The 20477-nt window shown below is 34.3% G+C and overlaps 1 protein-coding gene across 2 annotated transcripts in view; it reads right to left on the bottom strand.

Annotated features, from left to right (window-relative positions):
• Window positions 1-17223, bottom strand: part of LOC118746177 (fibroblast growth factor receptor homolog 1) — a 28897-nt gene extending 11674 nt beyond the window's left edge. Inside the window, exon 1 of one of the 2 annotated variants that reach the window (XM_036479982.1) lies at window positions 16194-17223. The gene's annotated coding sequence lies outside the window, so the exon portion shown is untranslated. The remainder of the gene's footprint in view (window positions 1-16193) is intronic. The other variant, XM_036479989.1, reaches the window with a different exon arrangement.
• Window positions 17224-20477: the final 3254 nt, after the last annotated feature.

Raw genomic sequence — 20477 nt, 5'->3', positions numbered from 1 at the left:
GCTAGCAGTGCGCGCTACCACAGCGCTGGGCTTGGGTTTGAGCCCGGTTCAACCCAACTTCAAAAATAAAAAAAAAAACAAAAAAGTTTTTTTTTTCGAATAGCGGTTCCCGCTCGGCAGGCAATGGCAAACCTCCGAGTGTATTTCTGCTATGAAAAACAGCTTGTCATAAAAATACAATCGCCGTTCAGAGTCGGAGTAAATCTGTAGATCCTTCCACACTCCCTCCACACACTAACATATGCGCCAATCTATTATTATTAAAACTTTTTTAATCGCCATAACTCAGAAATGGGAATTCTTAGGAACAAAGGAGTCATAACAGTTTTATAGATAATTGTATAATCTCTTTCGTCTCACCTATTTTCATGATTAACCTTACCGTTTGAATGAAAAAATGGAAAAAAATATTAAGGCGACCTTTGACCTTGAATCAATTTTTTTTCAGACGTGGGATCGATGGGGTCTTTTGACACTCATACCAATTTTCAGTTCTGTGCGAATTATTGTAACCTTGAATGTCTTACTTAGCTGGGCTACAAAGCATTTTTGCAAGTTTTTTAGTACTTATGGTAAAACTGCATAAATGTATTTGTTTCAAAGGAACTCCGTGGGTTGGACAACGAAGTTAAGAAAAGACTATGGCCGTCAATTCAAAACTTAGAGTATGCAATTTTTGTCTATTCGACTAGACTTCCGAATCATAGGGCTGGTTTCTCCAACTCAACTTAACTTAGTTTAGCCAATTTTTTGGACTTAGTCAAGAATAAGCTGAATTAAAAGTAGGCTAACTTTTGATTTAAGTCCAAAAAATGGCTAAACTAAGTTAAGTTGAGTTGGAGAAACCAGCCCATAGTGTTTCGACTATATGGAGGCAGGTGGAAAAAAGAAGTCATGGTGACAGTTGATAAAAAACCAGTTGGGCTTAGAGAGGGAAAAGCAGAAGTCATAAATACAACCTTTCACCCCGCCTCTCTAGGAACGGTAAATTTTCATCGATATACTAGAATCGGCGCGCTTTCGACTAATCAGTTTAGTTGCCTGCCTTCGGCGCTGAACTCATTAAATGGAGTGTTTCTTTTTAAACTGTAATCAATTCCTTACGGATTGTTTATTCACGGGAAGATATTTTTTCATTTGTTTGGTATTTACATTTTTTACAAGCTTTTATTTAACTTGCTTTGTATGTATGTAAGTATGTTTGTTAAGGCAAATCCTGCAATTAATTTTTGACCAACCAGAACCCGATGACAATGCAATACGAAAGACAAGTTTATCCGATAGGTGGCGCAGTATTCGAGATATTTGAAAACAGGAGCGCACTCAGGAATATATTTTGGGGAGGCTTTAAACTTCTAATATAACCGGAAAATACTAAAAATTCGCTTCAGATAATATGCCTTTTAAAATATTTAATTTATGCAAGCTTTGTGTACAGCATGTAATAAATATTTTTTCATTTTTATGTATGCTTTGGACCACGTGAACCGATTTCAATAATTCTTCTTCGAGTTCAAAAGTTCTTCAGAGGCGGGAAACTGCCACTTCCTAGGACAACGCCATGTTAAAAAAGACAGTTGGAAGCATTAATTTGGGATAGATGAGGAATCAGCACAGTGTCTTTTCAAAGCTAGTTCGGCGGGAGTTCTGAACCAGTTTGATTTGCTGCAGGGTAATGGTCAAGCTGCTTGGGCTTGATTTAAGTATAAAATTATTTTTTTTCTGTAGCTATGAAAACTTATATAATAATGATAATTAATAATACTTTGCTTAGCAGATTAAAAATATCTACATATATACATATCTTAACTCTGAAAGGAAAGCGCGTAGCTTGGTGTCTTTGACAAAGGTCAATCTCTTACTTAATTTTTAACAAAAGAACAATTACAACACAAAGAGCCAGTTTCAACTTAAGTAAAAAATTATTTGTTATTTGAATTTAGAATGCAGTCGTCGCGAAACCGGCAGAAACTAATACATTTTTCGATCTAATAAACAGTTTTCTTTATTTTGTACACTTCCGGCGGAAAAACGTGCCTGTATATATGTACAAACGTTTTAATACGAAAAAAGCTAATGTGAAATACATATCTACCTATATGTACGCACATACATACATACAAAGCGTGTATTACGTACATTTGCGTACTTCTTTTATACCCTGTAAACTATACTTTCAGAGTAATTTGAATACTAGATAAATCTTAGAAAATCGGTAAATAAATAATTCCTATCCTTTCTGAGTTTTTGCCGAATGGTAATACTAGGCGCTCTTCGATTCTTTTACGAAATTTCCGAAAAAATCGGTAAATCAATGATAATAACACTGCGCTGTGAAGAAAATTTTTAGCGTTGTCTTTAAAAAATCGTAGGTAAATTTCTTTACAAGTTAAAATTTTTCATTTAAAAATTCGTAAAGAAATCGCTACAATCGATACGTTTTCTACATCTAATCTTATAAATTTCGTTCATGTTTTGGGAACTTTGTTTTGCAGGGTATATGTATACAATACTACACTATATAATACCATTTGAATTGAATTTTGCTTACTTTCCCATTGGCGAAATAAGCTAATTAATTTTTTGAGTGCATACATAGAATGAACGATTTCCCTCAAGTGTAATCAGTGAGAAAGTAAAAAATGTTTACTTTTGCTGTGGTTAATTCATCGGATTCAAGGTCATAATACACCGTGCGACAAAAACCAAAAAAATGCAAAATACACGAAAGAATCGATATATTCACAAAACTACGGGCCAAATATAGTAAAACCGTGTTTTTAGTTTTCACTCTGACGTCAGGATTTTTTTCAAAGGACATTGAAATTTTAAAGATATGATTAAGTAAAAAAAATATTAAACAAAAAATCCCTGCAATGTAGAATAACAATAAGGGTACCAAATGAGAGAGAAAGTTCTGTAGAATTTAAGAACAATAAAGTTCTTGGTTTTGCAACGACGAATGGGTATTGAAAACGCGTTTTAATAAATTTTATCTCTTTAAGTTAATCAAATTTGCAGGTCGAAGTTCGATGATGAGGCCGTGCGTATATTAGTCCTCAAATAATAATTAAAAAAAGAAATATTGCAAATTTTCAAGGATATTTAAGGACTAAATTTATAAAGGCCATTTTCCATACCCATCGCCCTTATGCACGAAAAAATTTTATGTTTTATAATTCTAGAGAATTTTTTCTTTAGTATGATACCCAAACTGTTATTCTACATTGCGCTGAATTTTTTAAATATTTTTATTTTTTTAAACAATCTTATCGAGCCCTAACCGCCAAAATAACGTAAGCGACATTTTTTTCAAAATTTTCTTTTTGATTCAGAAATGCATCTAAATGCTCTAGGAATATTTCTGTATCAAAAAGAAATTTTTGAAATAAATGTCGCTTACGTTATTTTGGCGGTTAGGGCTCGTTATTTTTTAAATTTCAAAGTCTTAAAAAAAATGCTGACGTCCGAGAGAAAAACTAAGTACGCAGTTTTACTATAATTTACATAGTGTCGCGAGTATATTCTTTTTTATGTGTAAAATTTACTGTCGCACCGTGTTATAGCTGTATGTACCCAGAGAACTTAACGAATATTAGCTTAACGAGTTCGCGCGAGTAAGGAGGTTTTAGTACACAGCTTTTATTCGCGCAGATATTTGTACTATTATCATCAGACTTCTTTTTTCTAGACTTGAGCAGGGATCGAACCCGCATCATCGATGTGCGAAGTCAGAAGCGTTAACCACTGAGCTATGTACATCCCGTAAGCTCTTGTTGCTAATTCATTTTCCTTATTCAACCAACTACTATCAAGTGCAGCAACAAGAGCTTACGGAATGTTCAGTGCTTAACGCTTCTGGAAAAAAAGTCTGATGATGATAGTACAAACAGCTGTGCGAATAAAAGCTGCGCACTAAAACCACCTCACTCGCGCGAATTCGCTTAACCTAATATTGTTGATTTGGTGCGGCTATAATTTTTTCGATTACTGTACATTAGTCTGCATCACCACAAAAATGATGACAGTACGAATGGAAATTATAATAGCGAGGTTTTAGTTTTTTAAACTATAATTTTATTTATGAATAAAAATAGTTTCTTAAAGGATATTTTGGAAAAAATCCACTCAGATGACAAAACAGTTTAATCTTAAAAAATTTACATAAAAATATTAAAGAATTGTATCAACTTAATCATAAAGATGAGATTTTTGATGCTGTTTTTAGCTTTTTTCAAAGATTTGTGTAAGAAAAACTTGAATAACTGCTCCACAACTTCACCGATATAGACTTATGAGGTATCAGTGGAAAGGTATTTTCTCACCCTTTCTCATTCACGTCCCAATTTTTTCTTTATTCAATACCATTAATCTTAATTCAACATGGAATGACACTCGTTTATCTTACCTTCCCCTCTCATACTTTGAATGAGCTTATTCGCAAATAAATTAAAAGGCTGAGAAAATACCTTACCAATGATACCTCATAAGAAGGGAACGGATTTTATGGAAATTGCCTTTTTTCTGCTAAAGAGATAGAGTATATTCGATTAAGAATATCCACGATTTAGCTTTCCCTGATTCCATATATGCATACTCATTTGATGTTACCTTTTTTGCCTTTTCAACCTTTAATTGTAAGAGGCAAGGAAAAAGACCTTATTTCTGGTAATATAAAAGTTTTCAACGTTCCATATTTAAATTGGGCGCCAGTTGTACCAACCCACGTCGAGCTCACGTTTAGTATATTCAATGCTTTTCTTCCCAAAAATTTAAAGAAAATACTGCCAGAAAAATGCCAAATGCATCGTGTGGTTCAATGTTACTACAACTATAGATAGTAAATTTCGTGAATAAAAAACTCGAAAAGAGAAAATAGTCAAAGTACAAGTTTTTCATATCGACCCCTTGCGCAAAATTATGGTATGTTACATTTTTTACGAAATTCACTTTTTGATGCCACTTTGTTTTACAACCCGAATGTATCACCTGTTCAAATATTACAGCTTGACCCCAATAGCTACCCCAAAAATTTACTGTAAATTTTATCGTATGTGCCAATGATTTTTTCTACAATTTCTCAATTATCTCAGCAAATCTAAATTTTGGTATTGATGGTGCTAGCCAAAACAGAGAAAAATACAAAATACACTTCCCTGTAAAATTTGGTTTTTGTAAAATACGATAATGTCGACCCCCATAATGAAAATGGTTCATAGTTTTTCTCTTTTTACTTATAAAATATGTAAATATTTCTAAAATAATTGTATTTTTTGATTATTTTTCGGTTTTTGTCTTTTTAATGCCTTCTTTTGCCTTTTTTCGTATTTTAGTGCCTTTTCCTGCCTATTTTGTATTTTATAAGTTTTTATGTCATAAAAATCTGTTGCCTGCTCACAAGTCTAAATTAGTAAAATTTTGGCAGAGTTATTCAAGTCTTTCTTAAACCAGTCTTTGAAACAAGTTCAAAACAGTACCTAAAATCTCATTATTATATTATTATTCCGTAGAATTTTTTTTTTAATATTTTTATGCAAACTTTTTATGCTTAAAATTTTTGACATCTGAGATAATGTTTTAAAAAAACTGTTTTTATTAATAAAAATTAAATTTTTGGAATTTTGGTGGAAGTCTTAAAATATAATATGTTGAAAAAAAAAATACTTTGCTAGATTTTCAGAGATATTAGCCGACAGTTGTAGCTTTAATTTAAGCCTAAGTTCTATCACCTTTTGTTTTTCTTCTAGACCTTCCAAAATATTGCAAAAAACGCTATTTTTACAATTTGACCTCGTTTTTCTGAAAATCTGGACAGTGCTTGATGAGGTATAAATCTCCTCGCCTTTTTTCGCCGTCAAAACATTCGCGCGCCTTTATTCGTGTGTAGTGACGGTTTAGTTGTGGATAATATATTAATCTTTAAACTGAAAATAACATGTATTAAACGAGAAATAAAGAACCAGCAAAGCGGCTCAGGGTCAGTGATGCCAGATATTCTCTGTTAAAAATCCCACATCTTAAAAATTTATCCCACAAAATTCTCAACGAATTTAAATATACACATGATTCAGTAGTAAAATTCATATAAAATAATAATAATAGATTGGCGCTTACACATATTATGTGCTTCTCCTCCAATTTGTGGCGTGCCCCTTGATGTTGTCACACAAATGGGAGGGACCCACAGTTTTACGCCGACTCCGAATGGCGAGTGTATTTTTATGAGAAGCTGTTTTTCATGGCAGGAATACACTCGGAGGTTTGCCATTGCCTGCCGGGGGCCGACCGCTGTTAAGAAAAAACCCCTTTTTCTGCATTTTTTTCACTCATTCATTTTTTCACTTTAATTTTTTTGCTCACTCACTAAGGGTCTAAAAGAATTTTTTGGTGACTTAAAAATTGAAGCACATTCATGTGTAATTTGACATTTCATCAGATAATTTGTTCCGCTTTTTACATGAAACAGCAGTAACAACTGAAAAGATTCTTTCTTACTCAGCGCTTGAATTGGTTAACGTAAGAGAATTTTCGCAATTGTCCTTATACTTTTTAACAATTATATACCATTTCATTCCACATCACATCTTCAGAAAGATTAATTACGTAAGTATGTCGAATATTCTTAAATTTGGATCAATTATAATTATGCAACAATAACTGCATCGAAAGAAAATCCCGTATTTATTTGAAATGTCCCTTTTTCCCTTTTAATAATTTTTGTTGCAAAATATCCCTCAAATAGGGAAATTACCCACAATCTGGCATCACTGCTCAGGGTTGCGTTTTATAATCCCGAGAGATAGCTAGAAATTCATTCGCTGTGTGAACATCCAAAAAGGATGATCCGCAATTTCGACTTTCGGAAACAAAAAAACTTTTTGTGAATGACACTTTACATGCAAAGTGTGGCTCCTCATGCAATTGCTTTCCGGTACTTCCCATTTTGATAGACTTTTCGAAATAGATGGCTTTGCTACGTCTGAAACGCTCTTATATATAGAATATGTATGGTACATATGTGTATATGTATATTTATATGTATGAATGTGTGTGTGTAAATGCAGCATCGAATAGGAAAATAAGAGAAAACGCAATTTGCTATTTATAGATGCCTTTTCAAAACAGTAAATTCATTGCAAAATTTTATCCACGAATTCGATGTTAAATATAAACAAATAGGCAAACAATACCCAGTTAGACATACGAGTATACACACATATATATGTGCATAAGTATGTATGCAAATATTAAACAAAGTATTACTTAATCAGTTTCAAACAGATAAACAGGTAGCTAAAATGTAGTGCTTTTATAGTACATATTCAAATTAGAAAATAGAGTAGCGGGGGCGTTCAGTGTCTTTAAATACAGGACTCCCTAGGTATAGGAATTTTAGTAATGTAAGTGCAACTGCAAAGCCTGAAACACGGCAGTTTCTAAGGTTCGAGAGATGTTTAAGGAGTATAGGTTCTGGATCTCTGTAGTATTACAATGGGCCCTGATTGAGCCTATGCTAGCGGGCTGTAGTTTAAGTTCAGCTGCCACTTAAACAACTGGTACGTTGAGGAGTGTCAAGAAGATGCCGAGAAAAAGGATGCCGCCTACAGGTCCATGCTACGATCGGGCGTAACGTAAGCTATGTGGGACCACTATAGGGAACTGAAGAGTTAAGAGAGACGTATTTGAAGGCTGGAGAGGTAAGCGACTTACGGAAGGTTTCAAGACCAGAGGGAACTCCTGTAAGAACAACCATTTCGACCAACGTCCAGAACATGCTTACATTATGAAGGGAAAACTTTTCCAACCTACTGAACGGGAGAAGCACTGTAAGCTGAAAGGAAGAAAAACCCGAACCCCCAGTCTATGATGATGGCGTCAATGTTCCACCAACTGACGAAGTTTGAATAGCGATAGCGCAATTGAAAAACAACAAAGCTGCAGGAGCTGACAGCCTTCTAAGTACGGCGGCGGGGAATTGATAGGTGCATGCATCAGCTCTTGTGCAGAATTTAGACGACTTGAATTTAAGTCTGCTCTGGCCAATCCACAAGAAAGGTGATCCCGCCAAGCGCCAACTACCGCGTGATTAGCATTCTAAGCATAGGTTACAATGTCTCATCGAGTGTTTTGTGTGAAAGACTGAAGCCCATAGTCAACAAACTGAATGGGTCTTATCAGTGCGGCTTTAGACCCGGCAAATCCACCAGAGACCAGGTATTCACAATGCGCCAAATCTTGGAAAAGACCCGCAAGAAAAGGATCAACTCCCACCAGCTATTCGTTGATTTTAAAGCCGTTTTCGACATGCCTTTTCCAAGATGGATAAGGAAGTAAAGCGAATGTGCCTACTGGTACACTTGAAAATTCAATTCTGTTCTTCCAACTTTGACCTTGACCTTAAAGAATCTAGGAAACCCCATATTCGGATTCAGAGACAACAAAAGCTTAAGTATGAAAGTTAACAGACCTCGTATACGGGTTCAGCGAGTCGAAAAACGCATGTACATATATGATTTTTTCAAGTTTATTCAATGAATCATTTCCAATTTGATCTTCAAACGACCAGGCCAACTTTATAGAGGTTAACAGATCTTCGATTCGCGTTCAGGGCATCGATTAACACAGGGATATAGAGCGTATTCTACGCTACTTTCGCATCGTGATAAGCTTCATCTAGAGAACGTCTTCGGCTTCAGAATTTTGGTTTAACCATGCGGTTATCAATCCGTGTGGACCCGTAGATCCCATAAAAAAGAAAGGAGCTTCAGTGGCGCCACTAAAACTTATTTGGTTTATTAGCCTGTTCAGCGGCTGCAAGCGCATGTCTTGGAACAAACGTGATCACAATATCGGTATGCTTCTTTTCTTAACTCTTCCATAAATGGATAGCCCTCCACCTTACAGAGGCAAGGTAAGAACAACTTAAATACATCAAGGCCCCGGGAGACGACAGTATAGTGGCTGAGCTGTTCAAGTCGGTGATGTAGATTTGGTTAGGAGAATTTACCAGTTACTAAGAGCAAATTTGGGCGGATGAATACATAATCGAAAATTTAAATTTCAGTTAGATTTGGCCAAACCACGTGAAGGGAGATCCTGCTTTTAGCGCCAATTAGGCCTTTAGTGTTGCAAACAAGGTCCTACCGACGATTCTGTGCGAAAGGTGACTGAATCCCTTTGTGGGGCTTAAGACCATTGACCAGGTAAACACATGACCTTTTCGACGATTTTAATATTTAGTTCGACGAATAACCGCTTCTAAGACGCCATGTCCAAATTTGCAATGACCGCACAAGTGTTACGCCTCGCCCAAAGTTTTGTTAATATCTATTAAAGGTACATTGTTAAATGCTCCTTATATGTCAAGGAAAGCTACTAGAGTATACCACTTAAATTCGAGTGATCTCTCAACTGTTCAACCGGCGCCTTGAAGTGCAGCAGTATGCAAACGTGCCTCAGGCATACAATCGTCGTGAAACATAACACAGATATGCGCGTCGAGGGACCCTCTAATGTCTTGGAAACAAAGGACGCTAAGTTGATTGAGCGTAAATCATTTCCATAGATGTACCCTTGCTTTCCAGATTTTCAGATAAAAACAACGAGGGCCTCCATGACAAAGAGACGAGAGAGAAAGCTATACAACATTTGAAAAATGGTAAAAGCCATTATGGGCTTGTTCGAATCCATTATGGGCTTGTTCGAGTTACAATCACAATCGCATTGTTGCGCGAATTGTTAAAGTATCACGTTCGGTGCGAATTTCTGGCAACGTTTTTTTTTCAATTGCGAATTTTTAACAGTCTTGCAATTTTTCACCATCGCTGCAGTATTGCGGTCTTTATTAAGTGCCTCGAACAGACCCTGTTTCTTCGGTAGACGCTGAACCCAAGAAGCAACGTAAAAAATTTATAGACAATCTCCAAATTGCAAAATTATAACGGGACCACATATAAGTAAGTTTTATTAAGTTTTATTTTTTTATTATTATTTTAGTGGGTATTCATAACCGCACAAATGCCTCATAACCCATTTTTCATACCTAATTAAGTAAGTTTACGTGGTTTACGCGCTTGCATTTATATTTTTTTGATGAATACCCTGATTATAAATAGTTTATTCTTTAAGGGAACCCGTATAAATACAAGTTTCAAATTATTGCATGCCTGCGACCAAAAAATCAAAATGCTTGTAAGACATAGAGAAAATCATTGTTTTCATTTCATTTTAGTCTTCTACACTTTATAATTTTTTGCGCAAATGAACTCTGCGTTTGGCGAAGATGCGAGTTCTTTCAATGAATCTCATTCACAATTTCATTCTGTTGGCGCCTGTTCATGTATTATATTCACATGTATGTACATATGGACATACCCAGCAGAGAATGCTACTAGTTGTGAACTAGAATACTTTTTCCCTATACTAGCAACTGGTACTTTTAATATGGCGATGTCCGCCGAAATATAAATTATTCGGCTATGCATTACCACCTACTACATAAGTAGTAGAAATACTATGTAGCCATTTGAAGTGGTAATCTGCCGATTTAACACTCGAGAAAGAAATAAAGAAAGAAATACAACACTCGAATGGCCGAAGGAGCGGAGCGCTAGCGTGTCATTTGAGGGATCCAAAGTTCGAGTCCTTCTGCCGTGGAAAAAATATTATTTTACTTTTTTAATTAATTTTTAAAGTTATCTTTTTGTAGCAGATTTTCAATTTCATTATCTTAAACAGAAAAGTATTTATTTAGTTTATATATATACTTATTTTTTGCAAATGAATTTAAATTCAAACATTTTTTATTTATACTCGTATCGTATGTATATTTGAACTGAAGTTATTCACAACAGAAAATTCATTTGAAAAATCTTGACCACTTCGACGTGGACTCGTGCCTGCTTTAGCTCTAGCTTTGACAATTCAAACATAGATATCGCTAATCGCGTATCGTCGCTTAAACTCAAACCAGTTATTGAATTGGTATGTTTACTAACTGAATTGGCTTGTCATTGCTAGGCAGTTACGCGCATACATACGAACTCATATATACATACATACCCTGCAGTGAAAAATTATCAATTGTTAAAACTAACCAACTCATAGTTAGCTTTTTGGCGAGATTTCGATTATTACCTCACTTTTAATTAGCTATGACAAAACAAACTTAAAGTGAATTGTAAAGTCGTGCAGGAGTCATGCAGACGCAATCGGGAGTTGGTTTTCTTTACAAGTTTCAATCAAATATCCTCATACAAAAATTACTTTCATACACTTTTTTTCTGAACTTCGCAGATTCTTTTTCGTATTCAGGACAAATAAAAGGAAGATCGAAATTTTATACTATCATTTTGAAGTTATGTCTGACGGTGTTCGAATATGGGGCCACCCAGAGCAGAATATGTAAACAAATATGAAATGTAATAAAATAAAGTAAATAAATAAGTAAATAAAAAAGTAAAAAAACAAAAAAATATTTTGTTTTTCTTATTGATATTTTATGTCCAAAAGTAGTTAGTTACAAGTTAGTTGACATGTAATGCAGAGGTATCCAGGTCTGACTTTTTTGCGGTCATCGCCCCACAAAAGTAGTTAGCTTTTTTCGAACAAAATACACAGTTAATAGTTAGCACTAGTGTTCGCGTAAACAGACTAAAGTTAGGTATAAGCTAACGTCACTCCCTGCAGGGTATGTATGTATGTATGACCTAGCCTTTTATTTTATTCTCTGGCCTCGCTTTAGCTTTTTTCTAGCCTCTTTTTATTTTTGAAATAACCTTTTTAATACAAACATGTATTGCATATATTTTATGTATATCAATTAGATGAATTGGATGACTATGAATATTGAAATAAAACGGTAATTATACCTATAATGAGCTAACAATGATTGAAAATAAAAGGCGAACACTTTTAATATACGAAAGGTCCAATTTAAACTAGTATAAAATTTGGGTTCTGAGTAAAAGTGAAATAAATTAAAAATTCTTTTAGTGAAAATCTGTTTCAAGAACTTTGCAAACCAGTTTTTAATTCTCTTGTTTTTTTTTTTTATTCAGCAACGATGAGGTTGCATTGCGCGATATAACTCCGCAGGGCCTGGTTTAACCGAGTATTTCTGCCATAAAAATCAGCTTCTCATAAAAATACAATCGCCGTTCGTAGTTGGTGTAAAACTGTAGGTCCCTCCACTTAGTGTAACAACATCAAGGCGCACGCTACAAATTGGAGGAGAAGCTCGGCCAAAACACTAACGTATGTGTAAGCCAGTGATGGAAAATCAAAATTTAAAATTGTGCCGATTTCCTCGAGAAAAATTTGCCTTAATGCAGGTCAGGGGCGCACCCAGGAATATATTTTATGGGGGTTTTATATTTCTGAAGATATATCACCGGAAAATACTGAAAATTTTCTTCAGATAATACGCTCTTTAAAATATATTTATGCAAGATTTATGTACAGTATGTAATAAATAAATAAACGTTTTAAAATTCATAAATTGCACTTTATTTACATAAGATTAACAGAACTCAAACACTTTTAACCGACTTTAAAAAAAGGGGAGGTTATCAATTCGCCGGAATACGTATCTTTGGACCACGTGAACCGATTTCAATAATCATTTTTTTGTAGAAAGATGGTACCTCAAGGTTCGTCCCGTAATTTGGTTTAGAGATCCGATGATTGGATCATGAAGAAATTAACGGTACCCCTAAATTTGAATATAAGAATTGAAGCCCGTTGTGTTCTTTGTTGTGTTCGATGCGCTCAACTTTCAAAAGTACCTAAGAAAAAATTTTAAATAAGACTCAGTAAAAATAAATTTATTGATTCCATGAATTTTTGCACTTTTATGTTCCTTTTTTCGATTTCAGGTTTCTGGCTTTCGATAGAGATGGTGATTTTTCACGATTTTTTTAATATTTCGAATACCGAAAAAGTTAACTGAACTCTCTAGAAAAACCAAAAATTCATATAAAACGACGGACGAGAAATGAAAAGATATTTTCTTCCACCAAAATTTCTTAAATCAGTTTGCAGCTCTCAAGAAAAAAATGCTCGTATATTCATTTCCTCATGAAAATTTACAGCAAAAGCAAAGCGCTTTTTCAAGCAACAGAAATTATAATAAATATTTCTTATAATTTCCTTGAGAGCTGGATTCTTAGCTTTAAGATACAGTTTGTATTTGAGGTTATTAGCTTTAGGGGGGGTTTGAACCCCAAAACCCACCCCTTGTGTGCGCTTATGATGCAGGTCAATGTGCCAATAAATTGAAAGTCGTCGATAGGTACCATTTGCTTTATAACATATATTTAGAGTACAGTTTGCATATAAGGAAAACAGAAATCTCACGGAAAACCTTTATTTAGTGCAACAACAAAGGAACACAACAACAAAAACATAAAAATCAAAGTTTAAAACTTTCTTTAAAAAAATTTCATTCCAATTTAAAACTTTGTTGTCAGAAATTTTAGAAACTTTCAGGTATGCAGTTTTATAGTCCATTAAATTTTAGTATTACAAAGTGCAAGTGCGGCGTTGATTTGTAATATTTTTTTTGCCTTTTTTATACATATTGGATGTACAAAAAATTCGAGTATTGAAGAAAGAATGAAATACCTTCAACGGAAAAAGTTCACAAAAATCAATGCGAATTGAATGGACTATAAAACTGCATACACAAAAGTATATGTAGTTTAAAAAAAAAAAATTCACATATCAACGAAAATCATCGCTCAATCATTTACCCTGGCCCTGTGGGGAAAATCTCTAGTTCTGAACTGGGGCGCTTCTAGTACATTTAGACCCAGTACTGGTTCGCGATAAATCTCTTTTGCATGCAAGCAACTGGCGAATTTAACATGGCGATGTCCTAGGAAGTGTCAATTGCCCCCCGCTGCACCCCTTTTTCGATAGTTCCGAACTAGTCCTAAATTCTATCGTTCGGAACCAGTTCTAAAATCGACAGACGAAAGAAAAAAGTATCATGATTTTTCAATCTTTTCGGTTCTTCCGTGTGCGATTTTACATTATTTTCAAAGAAACGTTTTTTCAATTTGAAATTAAATTTGTTTGAATGATTGTAAGAAATGTACGTTTACATACCTTGCTGTAGCTGACTTTGCATAGGTGCTCGCTGTTATTGGTTAGATTCCAGATGGCCCCAAGATGTTAATATGTTAACACAAAGCTTTGTTTTGTATTACCAAACTATGAAATAGCATCTGCGAAGCACAGAATAGAAGCGTATTTGAACGAAAAGGCCGCCGAACACATATCTATGTAAAGTAAACAAGCCCCCCCGCTGCATCCCTTATTCGATAGTTCCGAAATAGTTTTTCTATAGTTCCGAACTATTTCTAAATTCGTCACTTTGGATATAGATTTGTAGTGAAAAAAACTGAAAAAATTAGTTTCTTAAAAGTACCACTTTTCGCCGATTTTGGACTGGTGGGGATCTCGTTCCTATCGGACTAGTTCCTTTTTGGGGATAACGACCTAGTACGGAACTAGAAATTTGATTCACTAGTCCGCGGTTTCCCTGCAGGGGAATTAAGAATTGTAAAAATACAAAGCATCAGTCCCCTTTATTCCTAAAGTATTTGCAGATTACAATGTCCATCTTGCGCAAACTTACTTGTAACTAGCATTCAGGTGTTGTTGCGAATATTGGACAGTTCCATTTGCCTTGGTCTATAAATGAGAAGGCCTGATTCTTTGTGTATTTACATTTTGGAATTCAGGCTAAATTATAATTTAGTCAACTAGTTCATTTTTCGTATTAACATCAATGTTATTCGTATCGTCACAGCTTACTGCCTTTGGCACGAAAGCCGTAACGGCTTTTAAAATTTCAGCATCAAGGTTCTCTTTTTTAATCCTTGGCAAAATTTAACATTAAATTGCGAAGCATTTTTAAATGATAAATATTTCTGTACCAAAAAGAATATTCAAATTGGGTATGTGATTATTTACAGTGTATATTAAATGATATTTAATATTTGCTATAGAGATGAAATTTGTTTAAACAAAAATTTTAAGCGTATATGCAGAACCCGGAAGCCAGCTTCTTCTGCTTGCACATACGATCAAATGTAAAAAAAAAAAATATTTTTAATTCCGATCCGAAAGAAATATATATTAGTTGCATTGAGTTACGCAAAAATAGTGCCGAACATCAATCGATTGTGCTTAAGGTGCCGGATGCTTTCGAAAGGGCCGAAAAGGCACAATGCACACCAATTTTCCATCACTGGTGTAAGAGCCAATCTGTTATTATTATCAGCGCAAAGGAAATTAAAAAGACTAAGGAAATAAATAATAAAACAAAATTGCTAAAATCCCTTTTAAATGTTTGATGCTCTCTAAAAAATACATTTTAGAAAAATGTTGTAATGATTTTGAAATTACTACTGATATCTTAAAAATAATATCGTTACCATAATATAGAAAGGCCTTATCTCACATCGTAGCTGAAATACAAAAAGCCGTAACTAACTAAATTTTGTATTGCATAAAACGATGTGGGGACTTATACTTCGATGAAATGCATCATAATCAATCAAAAAGCGAATTTTAGATTTTTAGTTAGTTACGGCTTTTTGTATTTCAGCGACGATGTGAGATAGGGCCTTTCTACACTATTATAACGAATCGGCCCCTATCTGTGTTAAGGTATGAAAAGAGGATGAGGTAATTTTTTCTGAGATAGGTATAGCGTGTAATAAACAAATTTGTATGTGAAAAATGCAATGTGTAACAAAGACAAATAAATTGTTGTACACAAAAAATGGCCTTTTTTAACTTATTTTTTAGTAGCCTTTAGCTATTTCTGGCTCTTTTTTTAAGCTCATATAGTTTTTTTTTATTTACAACCTTCCGGCGGCACTGTTAACAGTTATGTGTGTATGAATATACATACATATGTACTTATATGCACATATATGTACATATATGAATTTTCACTTTTTGACACTAGTACATAGCTATACAAAAAATGCGTACAATTTTTCCACACATATGTATGTATGCAGATGCATCTCTAATGTTTTTTACGTACTGTGCATATGTATGTATATAGAAGTGCCATATGTACGTACTTATTTTATATGTACATTCATAAATACACATTCGTTCATTTACAGAGTTTGCTCTTTAAATCAATTTTAGTATTAATTAAAATGTCTCACATATTTCCGGTGACTTTCCTTAATGGCGGCGTGTGCTCTGTTCTTCCTGTCTTCTGCTTCTACGTTGGATTTAAATAGATCTCTCTGAGCGTTAAAGTATTTCTTGCATATATTCACAAACTAACCGTATACAATAAATTGGTATATGTACTATGCGTAAGGTGTATTCGCTTAAGCTATTTTATGTTCCTCCTTTATGTGTAGGAATTGACGCAAAAATACAGGTACATAAATATATATGTATGTATGTAATACATTTCTTTTTGATCTTTATTATATAAATATGCTGTCGAAAGATTTGTACGTTTATCTACTCTTAAAATTCCATAAAAGTTTTCGCACTCACAACACTTTGCGCGAGTTTCCACAAAACAGTTTACTCGTTTATTTAATTCGAAAATATTTTACGTTTTTCATTTGTAACATTTAGTGGGAAATTTTTATTGAAGGCGTACGGTTATATATGTACATATGTATGTATATGCATTTTGCATGTGCCTTTTACACTTAACAATGATGAACTTATTTGCAGTTCGCAACTTTTCATATTCGTACCTCGACAAATGTGTAACTAACTATTTATTCACGCCAATATTTAATGCTCGCGGTCTTCCATTCGTATTTTGAATTTTTCACATTTCCCTCAATTAGTGCTTGATTTGAAAATGTTCTCGATCGGGTTGGCACTCTCACCCTCTTCTGATGCCGGCACAGTTCCACAAATTTGCCTACAATGCTTTGGCTTCACCATTGAATTGTTCGCGTCCGAGCATTCGCTTTCACATCTATATGTTCCTAATTAGAGCAGCGTATTATCCAAACTGTGGGTTGATGTGAGCATGGACGTTGAATCCGGCATGCTATCCCGGCGGCTATATACACTGCTTTGTTCCTGTAGCAAACGCCCTCCATTTATGCTCAAGAGTGTACAGATCAGTAGTAGCGCTCACGCCCGCTATACGCCTGCGCCTGCAGCGCGGATCCGTCGTCCGATCTCATCTGTGCTTCCGCACCGCATGGCTCTTCCATATGGACATACATATGTACATATGCACACATTGGAAGCAAGCGCTCAAATTCACTCAGCAGCGAGTCGCACTCATCAATTACACTCAATTTTCATAAGTACATTTGCACAGTGAAATTTCTGAAATAAAAAGAAATAAACTATCCCCCTGCTCTGCTAAAATGCATGCACATATGTTTGTCGAAACACATATGCATATGTAATACATACCCTGCAGGAAATGAATCTAACTATAAGTTAACTTTAAGTTGATTAGGAAGGAGCAAAAATTCACTTATTATCTGTATATTTCCTTTGACGAAAGCTAACTATATTTCTATGGCGATGGCCGCGAAATAGTGAAGGGTGGTTACCTCTGCATTAGATGTAGTCAAGGGTGGTTACCTCTGCATTTGATGTAACTAACTTGTAATTAACTACTTTTGGACATAAAATATCAACAGGAAAAAGAAAATATTTTTTTATTTTTTTTATTTACTTTATTTATTTTATTACATTTCATATTTGCTTTCATATTCTGCTGCAGACATAACTTCTAAATGATAATTCGATCTTCCTTTTATTTGTCCTCAATTCGAAAAAGTATTTGCGAAGTGCAGGTTATTTAAATAGAAACGCGTTTAAAGAAAACAATCTCCTTCATTACTCCTGCATTACTTGTCAACTAGTTTCAAGTTAGCTTTTTGTAGCTAACTACAAGTTATATATTTTATAGAAATCCCGCAAAAAAGCTAACTTCACATGGGCTATTTTTTATCAATTGATAATTTTTTTCTGCAGGGTATGTACTATGTGTGCATGTGTACGTATTTTAAACAAATTTTTGTTTTACTTCATTCCGTGTAGCCGCACTTCACGCATCTCTGTATGTACATATGTATGCATATATTTTTTGTTGTTTTTTGACTAAAAAGTTACAATCTCACACATGTGTTGCAAGTCTGTTTTTAGTCTATTGGCCTGTCATTGTTTCAGTCTGCCGGTCTGCCACTCCATCTCTCTATCTGTTTGACAGTTCCATTCTCTGTTTATTTGTAGGTAGATTTTGCGCGTACATATTCGCGGACCATTGAATTGAGGCTCAGCGTCCTCAGTCCACACATAAAAATATGGCATCGCGCGACGTTTGGGAGATTGCTAAAACAGTAGTAGCCCCACCAGCGACAACAGATGCAACACCATCAGCAGATAATACGATTATAAAAACGCTGTTTACTAAAAAAAATCACATTTGCCATAATATGTGGCCATACATACATACGCACTCACCTAAAAACATATCTAATAAATAGATAGTATATAATACATATGTATGTACATATGTTTATTATGATGCCTCATGTTTTCTTAGTGGAAAAGCCATATTAAAGTCTCAACTCAAGGCCTACGACCTGACCGTATGCTATCGATGAATAAGGAAATTACCTACTTCTGCTGGTTTCTTTTCATATTTTCTGTTCAGGATAAATAGCGAGTAGTAGTTTTAAAACGGCACGCATAAGTGCTAATTCGAGTTGTTAAACTCGCCACTTCAACCAGCCAACCAAGCAACCAATGTCTCAACTAAACTATGTTCAAACGTCAAACATATATGTAGCCCCTTATTGTGAGTTTCCCCTGATTTCCAAGGAAATGAGTCTCCGGAAGAACTGAAAGAGTCTCACCCCTTGTCTCCATGAAAGACTCATCAGGAATCCTGAGTGAACCCACATATTTGGTATTTATAAAGACCTTTAGCAACTTTACTGTTTACAATGGGTATAATTTTTATCGAGTTATTAAATAACTTTTCCAACGTGGTTGAAACAAAAAAACGTTTACCACCATTGATTTCAAGACTACGACGACTCCACAAAAAACAAATTTTGCTTTCCTTACGACTATACTCACATATACAAAAGGAATTGTACTACAATGCCAAAATTCGCCATATGACCACTTTTCTATTCCAGTTTTTCGGTGCTATATATATGGGAAATGACATACGAGATGAATAGACAAACTAGCATTATAGTGGGGAACCAGACTAATGCTACTTTAACTAATGACTATTATCGAACTGCACTGAACATACCAGATAAGAGAGGTCGTCAAAACCAAGAAAAGTTCGAAAAGCGAATATAGTTTTAGTTAATTAATATGTAAACACTGTACGCGTGAATTTAATGTTAAATAAACTTGTACATAATAATCAGAGCTGGGCAATTTATGATTACGAATACATTTTAATTACGATTGCTTAATTGTAATCCTTAAATTATATACGATTACGATTATTTTAATTGGAATCATAAATGTTACCTTTAAAAATGTTATAATTGTAGGCTTAAAAATTTAAGGACTAAGATAAATATAATCGTAATCATGAAATACATGATTACGAATACTGTAATTCTAATCTTAAAAATTTTAAGAATACAATTACAGTAATTGTAATCATTACGATTACGAACATTTTAATTGTAATGCTAAAAATATTGTGATTACAATTAGTCTGTTCCTTTGAACTTCGGACTAAAGCCTGTGGAACTGTCAAACTACAATTTTACTCTCTCAAATGAGAGTAAAAGGAGAACAGATGCAGAAGTGCATAGGAACGCAAAAAGCACTATTTCCTGTAAAAACGTCAGTCGGTTTGTTTACATGTCATTTGTACAACACTAATTTAGCTGAAATATCACTAAATAATTATTAAAATCTATACATATTCAAACATTTCGTTGTTTACTTCCATTTTCTTACAAATATAAGGTACTTTGCTTTCACCGCTGTTTGTTTTTGCTTGCACTTGCAAATCAGCTGATCGTTTGACACTTTTCATGAACTTACAGGAAAAGAAACTCCGGACTAAATCCTGTAACTTCTGACTAGGAACAGTTGCTCAGTTACTCTCTCAAATGTGTTCCCACTTACAGGTTTTATGTCAATAGGAACGACTTCCTGTAAGTTCTGACTAAATCCTGTAAACCGGACTGCTATTGGAACAGACTAAATTAAAGTTATCGTAATCAAGAAAATGTTAATTGCGATTTATTTAGAATATTTCAACAACTCCAAAAAAATATTTAAGCGAATTCCCAACTTAAAACCATTTTGGTGTATAAAAATCCACATTTGATCTAAGCAAAATTAATTTCTCGATAACCGTAAACGCAATCACGAATTGCAAGATTGCGATTACTTTAATTGTTATCCTAAAAATTTCACGATTACGACTACTGTAATCGTATTCATAATTTCTACGATTACAATTACAG

This window comes from Rhagoletis pomonella, unplaced genomic scaffold (assembly GCF_013731165.1).
Source record: "Rhagoletis pomonella isolate Grant_MI unplaced genomic scaffold, Rhpom_1.0 Rhpom_scaffold_00001, whole genome shotgun sequence".
NCBI classification, from domain to species: Eukaryota; Metazoa; Arthropoda; class Insecta; order Diptera; family Tephritidae; genus Rhagoletis; species Rhagoletis pomonella.
Note: the sequence above shows the minus strand (reverse complement) of the source record. Positions and strands in the feature narration are given on the sequence as shown.